Below are 10,263 nucleotides of genomic sequence, written 5' to 3' on the forward strand. Positions count from 1 at the left end.
AGAAAGCAAGCAGACCAGAACAACCCCCAACCTCAATTCCAGGAACCAGGAAAGAGTCTCAGCCACCTACCAAATTATCTAAAATGTAATTGAGGAAACACCAGCCAGGGTATCAGAGGAGAAAGACCTGACCTCACCTCCTCTCATGGGCACATCAAAAATCACAATGCAGAACAGCCATCGGGAGGGAAAAAAAAAAAACAAACAGAATTACCAGAAAAGATCTTTTACAACCGAAAACCTAAGGAAGAAACCACGAGACATAAAGGGGGATGGACTTCAGAAATAACCAAGTCCCATTACTGACTGGGGGGTGGCGACCCACAACTAGAGAGTAATTATACTGCAGAGATTTTCCCACAGGAGTGAGGGTTCTGAGCCCCACGTCACACTTCCCAGCCCAGGACTCCTGCCCCGAGAAGATGAGCCCAGCAGAGCATTTGAAGGCCAGTGTGGCCTAATTCCAGGAACCCCACAGGACTGGGGGAAATGGAGACTTCACTTTTAAAGGTGCACACAAAATCCCACATGCACTGGGGCCCAGGACAAAATTAGCAGTTTGGTAGCAGCCAGTCCTGCCTGCTGGTCTCGAAGTGTCTCCCGGAGAGGCGAGGGCAGCTGCACCTCACGCTGGGGCGCTGGTGGCAGCCGTATTTGGGAGCCCCTTCAACATGGGCACTGGCAGGTGCCAGGTGGGCTCCTCCTTCTTGCTCATTAGCTCCAAATTAGCACCAAGACCTGGACTCACTTAACAGCCTGTAGGCGCAGGTGCTGGGACGCCTCAGGTCAAAGAGCTATCTGGGTAGGGACACAGCCCCAGACACCCGCAGACGGGGAGTCTAAAGACCTCCTGAGTCCACGGTGTCCTCTAGACACGGCCCTGCCCATCAGAGGGCCCAGGACCCAGCTCCATGCCCCCAGGGGGCCAGCACCTGTCCCAGAATCCCTTGCATTCCCATTCTGCCCACTGGCGGGCCAAGATTCAGGTAACCCCGGATCCCACACCCAGCTTTGTCAGGACCTGCTCCTCTCCACCAATGATCTGACACCAGCTCTGGGATCCCTGGGCCCTGCAGCCTGACTCCAGTACCTAGCTCTGGCTGCCAGTTGTCTGACGCTAACCTCAGGCCCTGGCTTCACCCTTCTTGCTCATTAGCACCAAATTAGCACCGAGACCTGGCCCTGCTCAACAGCCTGTAGGTGCAGGTCCTGGGATGTCTTAGGCCAAACAACTAACTGGGTAGGGATATAGCCCAGGGTGTTGTGTAAGGCAATAGCCCCAGAGTCTTCAGGACTGACTCCACCCATCAGTGAGCCAGCACTAGCCCTGGGGTCCCCTAGGATTCTTTAAGCAGTCACCGCATGACCAGGCCCCACTAAGCAGCAGCCAACAGTATCTATACAAGGCAGGGCCTGGCAACCAACTGAGCTAGGGACCAACTATGCCTACAGAGCACCCACATAATCAGCCCACCACAACAGAAGGACCCACGCGGCCCTCTTAGGCAAATTCCTAGAGCATATAGCTTGAGTGGTGAAAAGGGAGTACACTGCTTGGATGCACAGGCCGTCTCCTACAGAAGACCACTTCTCCAAGGTCAAGAAACACAACTAATCTACCACATACATAGCAATTTAGACAAAATACGGCAGCAGAGGAACATGTTCCAGATGAAGCAATAAGACAAAAGCCCAGAAGAAAAACTAAGTGCAGTGGAGATAGGCAATCTACCCACAAAAAGAGTTCAGAGTAATGACTGTAAAGATGATCAAAGAACTTGGTTGGCGGGGGTGGGGGAGTGGATGTACAGTTAGACATTTTTAACTAAGAGAAAATATAAAGAACAACCAAACAAAGATGAATACAATAACTAAAATGAAAAATGCACAAGAAGAAATCCACAGTAGATGAAATGATACAGAAGAGGTTCAGTGAGCTGGAAGACAGAGTAGTGGAGATCCCTGTCACAAAACAGAAAAAAGAAAAAAATTTTTTTTAATGAGGACAGTCTAAGAGACCTCTGAGACAGCATGAAGTGCACTAATATTCGCATTATTATAGGGATACCAGAAGGAGAAGAGAGAGAGAGAAAGGGCCTGAGAAAATATTTGAAAAGAGTAGCTGAAAGCATCCTTAACCTGGGGAAGGAAACTTTCATCCAGAGTCCCAAACAGGATTAACCCAAGGAGGAACACACCAAGATACATTGTGATTTAAAAATGACAAAAATTAAAGCGGGAATATTAAAAGTGGCAAGCAAAAAAGCAACAGCTCCCATAAAGCTATGATCTCTCAGCAGAAAATCTGCAGGCCAGAAGGGAGTGGGACAATACACTCAAAATGATGAAAAGGAAAACTCTACAACCAAGAACACTCCACCCAGCAAGGCTCTCTTTCAGATCTGATGGAAAGATCAAAAGCTTTACAGACATAATTCAGGATTTTAAATTGTTTAGCTCTCTGGACATCGTAATATAAAATTCTTTGGCTTACTTTTTTTGGACATTTTACTTTGAAACATATGCTCAGTTCTCATTACACGTGAATTAAAATAGAAGATTGCCTCTACTATATCAGGCAGGTGATCCGTAGCTACTCATGAGCTTTACAAGGGCCGGCTGTAATCCCTTGGTTACAACTGCTGTAGCAGGAACAATACTGTCTGGCTCAGTGTTTCTCAGTTCTTGCCACATGTAGAATCACTTGGGAAGACTAAATCAATGCCCTGATCCCACCCTGACTAGGAAAATCAGAATCTCTGAAGCCAGGCGTGGGTGCATTAAAAAAATACCTCCACTGGTATTAATGGGCAGCCAGGATTGGAATTTCTGGTGAGGAGCTCAGAAAGGTTGCATTTGCAATCTGAAAGGTTTGCATTATTCCTCACTAGTGGTAAAAAGAAAGACAAGTCACCTGAGCATTCTTCACCTTAGTTTATTCACCTGGGGGTCAATAAAAAGAGCAGCACTTCCCAATTTTTTTTTCATGTCATGGAACACGGAGAAAATAAAAATATGCATAAGAGCATCCTGGGAACTCCTGGCAAAGGAAATGGCTACCCACTCTAGTATTCTTGCCTGGAAAATCCCATGGACAGAGGAGCCTGGCGGGCTACAGTCCATGGGGTTGCAAAGAGTCAGACATATCTTAGTGACTAAACACCAACAACAGTCCCAGGAACTCCAGGAACCAATAAACAAATGAAGTGTCTGTGTGTGTGTGTGTTGGACACTCAGCCATGTCTGATTCTTTGCAATCCCATGGACTGCCAGAGTGGGTGGTCATTCCCTTCTTTAGGGGATCTTCCTAATTGAGGGATCAAACCTGTGTCTCCTGCATTGCAGGCAGATTTTTTACAGTCTGAGCCACTAGGGAATGAAGGGAGGCGACTTTCCTGGGTCCTTCGACTCTCCCAAGGGCTGAAGGGATCAATGGACCTAGTAGCTACCACACTCTGTCTGCTTCAAGGTAAGCCTGTTGGAAGGCTTTGCAGAGAAGAGGAAGTAGGAGAGATTTTTACCAAGTCATCCTACCACAGATTGTTCAAGCTAAAAGGAAACCTAAAAAAAAAAAATGATCTGTTCTAACTCCTTTATTTCAAAGAGGGGGAGAATGAGGCTAGAGAGGTGGGATGACTCACTCAAAGAGTATACCAGGTCTGTATGAAGGATTGCCTTTGGTCAAATCAAGCCCCTGGGCAGGAGTGCTATCCCCTTCCTTTGATCAGAGGGCAGCCACAAAACAATGCTTCCATGTCTTGTCAGGCGATCTGACTTACATCACCCTAGTTGATTCATCACGTTGATTCATCAGCCCCACGCTCTCCTTGCAGCCCAGGAGGCTGGCTGAGAGACAACTGTCTTAAAGCATGGGTGCCTGTGCAGAATGACAGCAAGCAAGTTTCTTTGCTCTTTTCCTTTTCAATCTGAAAAGCTGCAGTCAATGAATGTGTGCAGAATTAAAGGCAGGAGTACGGGAACAGGGGTCTAATAGGAGAGCCACTCAGGACTGACAAGTCCATGGCTCAGCATGTTGAAATCATTTGTCTAGCTGGAGGACTGTCTTCCCCAGTCAGGTTTATTTCAGTTGCAGAAGGGTTGGGGTTTGGGGGAGCTGTTTGGGTCCTGACACTTGAGCTGCTTCTGCGCAGCTGATTTCTAACAAATCCTTGATTCTGGAAACACTGGTTGCCTGGTTTACATGTGACTCAGAACTCCCCGCCCCCACTCACCTCCTCAATTCCATTTCCCCATGCTGCGTGGAGATGAAAACCCAGAATGCAAAATAGAAAATGTGCTGGTGACAAAGAAAGGCCAAGAAGCCACTGGTTACACAGGCTTGGAAGTGGAAGCCAGGTGCTTCTCTCCAGTATGACGGCAGACTGTCTTTGAAACAGATGTCACCCGCTCCTTCACCATTCTCTACTCGAAAGGGAGGTGCCGAGCTCCAGAAAGGGAGACAATAGGCATTAATATCCATTGGAATGACAGCTGTTTATGACTAGCTTTGCTCAGGACACGTGTCCCCCAAGCAAAATGATTAGCGCTCCGGCAGAATACAATATTTGTGGGTAATCAAAAGCGAATGGCGAATCGTCTAGGCTAATAGGAAGCAGGGTCCTCATCAGCCTTTCTGGAAGTTCTCACCAAGAATAAATAATAAAGTGAGCTCCTAGCAGTAGCCTCCTTCCTACTCAGAACATAGTGAATTTGTTTAATGTGTCCTGGGAAAACTTACCTACCTCACCAGGGTGTTATGAGGATTAATTAATGTTTATAAAGTGCTTGGAATTCCACTGAAGAAATGTACCTAGTCGATGCAAATTATTATCATTCTATAGTACCTTTCATTCCAGAATCTCAAAGTGCTTCCCCAACAATTAATTAAGCCTCACTACAACCCTGTGAGGGAGGAGAGCATCCTTCTGCCCTTACTAATACAGCAGAGTTTCTGCACCTGAGTCGCAGAGTCTAATGTTCCAGTCACCCTCCAGGAGGGAGAGAGACCCCATTAGCAAGCATCCCTAAGTGCTTCATAATACATGAACTGCTAACAATGCGAGGCAAAGCACTATATTCAGTTCTGATGGCCATAAGGACTTGTTTAATTTTGTTTGGCCCCTAACTGTCTGGGCTGCTTGTTTTCTGCCCCCACCCCTCCCTTGTAAAGCAATAAGGTGCTTGTCAGATGAGAGCCCAATTAGCAGCTGTAACAAGTTACAGTGTTCTGACTGTACCATCTAATCCTATTCCTTAGCATCTGCAATTCTAGTAACAGGTTGTACCTCTCTCCCACCATGCATACCCCAGAAGTTGACTCATCCTTTGCAAAAATTTTAATGGGATTATCAACAGGATGGACGGTTAGATGCCACGTTAGCCATCTAGAAGCTGCAAGCTCGTCTAACACATGAACATCTCAAGCAGGTACTGTCATTCCCTTTTCATTACAAGTGCAGTAATTCATGCACACAAATCTCTTGCGTTGGCTCCTTTCAAAAGGAACCTGGAAATTGAGTGAGCATGTGTAGCATTCCAGTGAGTGCTGGGGACAAATCAAGCCTGCAGAGCCCTCACCAAAACTGTTTTAAAACAGAACTTCTGGCACCAGATCTGGACAGGTTTTAAGTCGGGAATTTCCTCAAGAGGCCAACATTCTAGTCATGAAAATCTGGGAGGAAAATCATGATTTCCACCTCTAATCCGATCTAAGGGGTTGATTTGCTGTGTGATCTCAGAAACATTCCCAAAACTTGCATAAAACTCCCCATTGCTCTGATGTTCAGTTCAGAGTTGGAAGACCTGGGTTCTCAGATGAGTTGACCACTTATCAGTTATGTTACCCTGGACAAGCCACGAACCTCCCCGAGGCCCCATTTCCTCATCCATAAAATGGGAATAATTATGTCTGTTTATGTACGCTTCATGTTGTTGTATGATGAGCTCTTTTTACGTGAAAGTGCTCTGTAAACCATGAAAAGTGCACAAATGTAAGTGGCTGGTATGAGCAGGGAAGTCTTCATAAGAATGTCACAGCTATGTGATGACAAACGTGTTCATAACCATAAATCACACAGAGATAGGTATAGCATACTTACTATTATCCATGCTAAGCAGCCCTGATAAGGGAAACCGAAGAGTTCTAAGACTTGAAATCCTTGGGTATTGTCAGAAGGACTGTAGCAGTTACGGTTCTGTGGATCTAGCTTCTTCCCCACTCCGCCACACCAACCACGCGTACCTCCTACTCTCTTAATTCTGTTGAGGATTCCTTCCCTACACTGTGTAGTCATAACAGCACTTTCACGAAAGGAGTCTTATCCACACCCTGCTAGGAAAGGGAGCACATGACACAGGCTGGCCGATCAGAATACCCCAGCCTCTGGTCTAAGAAATGAACATCAGCTCAGGCATGGCTAAGAAGAGCCTTTTCAATGATTGACACTGAGATGGTAGGAGAGGGAAGTCCTGTTTCCACTGAGATTGCAAAGCTGGAAGAATGTGGATTGCCTGCCACTCGAACAAAGCCTGTTTGGGAACGTCACAAAGCAGAAACAAGTTGATGCAAGAGAGCAACATTCCACATAGTATACGTGTGTACAATGGGACAATGACAATGCTTTGGCCTCATCAGCTGGATCCTAGAGCTATCTGTGCCCAGGTGTGTAGGGAGACTCCACGCTTCCTGATGGTATGAATCAACAAATTCCCATTTACCTAAGCTAGTTTAGGTTGCATACCTGTTCCTTGACAGATTAATTCAGGCACAAATTTACCAGTAAAGAGTGGACAAGATTTATCAGTTTCCCCTCAGAAGGAAGGTGAACCTCATAACCCCAACCTCCATGATTGGTTGAAGCAGGTGCTTTGTGAATTCACAGCACTTACAGAGTAGATAGAAAGGTAATTTTTAAATGACCATTTTTAAAGAGAATGTAAAGTTGGGCACCTTCACAAGTTTGGAGATCTTATAATATAACCCAGATTGTCAAACAGTAACTATTCTCCTGATAGTAGTTCCTCTGTTTGGACCTCCCTGTCTCTTCTGCTCTTACCCCATCAGAAGTCTCCATTCTCTCTGCACTGACATTTGTATCATATTATTCTCAATAGGGTTTGGTGCTGTCTTGTGACTAGATTGAAAGCTCTTTGGGGACACAGTTGGAGCCCCTAAATACATAGCACACTGCCTAATGGGATTTTGCATATAGTTAGTCGATATTATATGATATGCCCTGACCAGTAACGCTGAAGAAGCTGAAGTTGAATGGTTCTATGAAGACCTACAAGACCTCTGAGAACTAACACCCAAAAAAGATGTCCTTTTCATCATAGGGGACTGCAATGCAACTTAGGAAGTCAAGAAACACCTGGAGTAAAAGGCAAATTTGGCCTTGGAGTACAGAATAAAGCAGGGCAAAGGCTAATAGAGTTTTGCCAAGAGAACACACTGGTCATAGCAAACACCTTCTTCCAACGACAAGAGAGAAGACTCTCCACGTGGACATCACCAGATGGCCAACACCAAAATCAGATTGATTATATTCTTTGCAGCCAAAGATGGAGAAGCTCTATACAGTCAACAAAAACAAGACTGGGAGCTGACTGTGGCTCAGATCATGAGCTCCTTATTGCCAAATTCAGACTTAAATTGAAGAAAGTAGGGAAAACCACTAGATCATTCACATATGACCTAAATCAAATCCCTTATGATTATACAGTGGAAGTGAGAAATAAATTTAAGGGACTAGATCTGATAGGCAGAGTGCCTGATGAACTATGGACAGAGGTTCATGACATTGTACCGGAGACAGGGAGCAAGACACTCCCCAAGAAAAAGAAATGCAAAAAAGCAAAATGGCTGTCTGAGGACGCCTTACAAAAGCTGTGAAAAGAAGAGAAGCAAAAAGCAAAGGAGGAAAGGAAAGATATACCCATTTGAATACAGAGTTCCAAAGAATAGCAAGGAGAGATAAGAAAGCCTTCCTCAGTGATCAGTGCAAAGAAATAGAGGAAAACAACAGAATTGGAAAGACTAAAGATCTCTTCAAGAAAATTAGAGATACCAAGGGAACATTTCACGCAAAGATGGGCTCAGTAAAGGACAGAAATTGTATGGACCTAACAGAAGCAGAAGATATTAAGAAGAGGTGGCAAGAATACACAGAAGAACTATACAAAAAAGATCTTCACAACCCAGATAATCACGATGGTATGATCATTCACCTAGAGCCAGACATTCTGGAATGTGAAGTCAAGTGGGCCTTAGGAAGGAAGCATCACTATGAACAAAACTAGTGGAGGTGACGGAATTCCAGTGGAGCTATTTCAAATCCTAAAAGATGATGCTGTGAAAGTGCTGCACTCAATATGCCAGCAAATTTGGAAAACTCAGCAGTGGCCACAGGACTGGAAAAGGTCAGTTTTCATTCCAATCCCAAAGAAAGGCAATGCCAAAGAATGCTCAAACTACAGCACTGTTGCACTCATCTCACATGCTAGTAAAGTAATGCTCAAAATTCTCCAAGCCTGACTTCAGCAATACGTGAACCATGAACTTCCTGATGTTCAAGCTGGTTTTAGAAAAGGCAGAGGAACCAGAGATCAAATTGCCAACATCCGCTGGATCATTGAAAAAGCAAGAGAGTTCCAGAAAAACATCTATTTTTATTTTATTGACTATGCCAAAGCCTTTGACTGTGTGGATCACAATAAACTGTGGAAAATTCTGAAAGAGATGGGAGTACCAGACCACCTGGCCTGCCTCTTGAGAAATCTGTATGCAGCCCAGGATCAACAGTTAGAACTGGACATGGAAAAATAGACTGGTTCCAAATAGGAAAAGTATGTGTCAAGGCTGTATATTGTCACCCTGCTTATTTAACTTCTATGCAGAGTACATCATGAGAAACGCTGGACTGGATGAAGCACAAGCTGGAATTAAGATTGCTGGGAGAAATATCAGTAACCTCAGACATGCAGATGATACCACCCTTATGGCAGAAAGTGAAGAACCAAAGAGCCTCTTGATGAAAGTGAAAGAGGAGAGTGAAAAAGTTGGCTTAAAGCTCAACATTCAGAAAACGAAGATCATGGCATCTGGTCCCATCACTTCATGGCAAACAGATAGGGAAACAGCGGCTGATATTATTTTGGGGGGCTCCAAAATCACTGCAGATGGTGACTGCAGCCATAAAATAAAAAGATGCTTGCTCCTTGGAAGGAAAGTTATGACCAATCTAGACAGCATATTCAAAAGCAGAGACATTACTTTGCCAGCAAAGGTCCATCTAGTCAAGACTATGGTTTTTCCAGTGGTCATGTATGGATGTGAGAGTTGGACTGTGAAGAAGGCTGAGGGCTGAAGAATTGATGCTTTTGAACTGTGGTGTTGGTGAAGACTCCTGAGGGTCCCTTGGACTGCCAGGAGATTCAACCAGTCCAACCTAAAGGAGATCAGTCCTGGGTGTTCATTGGAAGGACTGATGTTGAAGCTGAAACTCCAATACTTTGGCCACCTGATGTGAAGAGCTGACTCATTTGAAAAGATCCTGATGTTGGGAAAGATTGAAGGCAGGAGGAGAAGGGGATGACAGAGGATGAGATGGTTAGATGGCATCACTGACTCAATGGAGATAAGTTTGGGTGAACTCTGGGAGTTGGTGATGGACAGGGAGGCCTGACATGCTGCAGTCCACGGGGTCGCAAAGATTCAGACATGACTGAATGAACTGAACTGAACTGAAGTTGATATTGGCTGTTACCTCCTGCTCACTAGGTTTAAGGGAAAGTTAAGGCACAAAAGAATGACTTGTTTATTCTGAGATCAACCTGATTAGTTAGACCAGTCAAACTATTAAAGTGTAACTGGTGTGTGTGTGTGTGTGTGTGTGTGTGTGTGTGTGTGTAACTCATAGGCTTTTTGGTGACTTGATTTGGAATCTATGTATACAAGGGTACAGGGTTATATGCTATGTCTCTGGTTCTAGATGGCTTGAGTTTGAATCCTGACACACACCTTTATTATTTGGGGCTAATTATTGCCCCTCTGTATCCCCCTCCTTGGGCTCCCCAGGTGGCTAGTGATAAAGAACACTCCTGCCAATGCAGGAGAGATAAGAGATGCAGGTTTGATCCTTGGGTTGGGAAGATCCCTTGGAGGAGGGCATGGAAACCCCCTCCAGTTTTCTTGCCTGGAATATCTCATGGACAGAGGCGCCTGGAGGGCCACAGGCTCACAAAGTGTCAGACACAACTGAAGTT

The sequence above is a fragment of the Budorcas taxicolor genome, chromosome 2 (assembly GCF_023091745.1).
Source record: "Budorcas taxicolor isolate Tak-1 chromosome 2, Takin1.1, whole genome shotgun sequence".
Lineage (NCBI taxonomy): Eukaryota > Metazoa > Chordata > Mammalia > Artiodactyla > Bovidae > Budorcas > Budorcas taxicolor.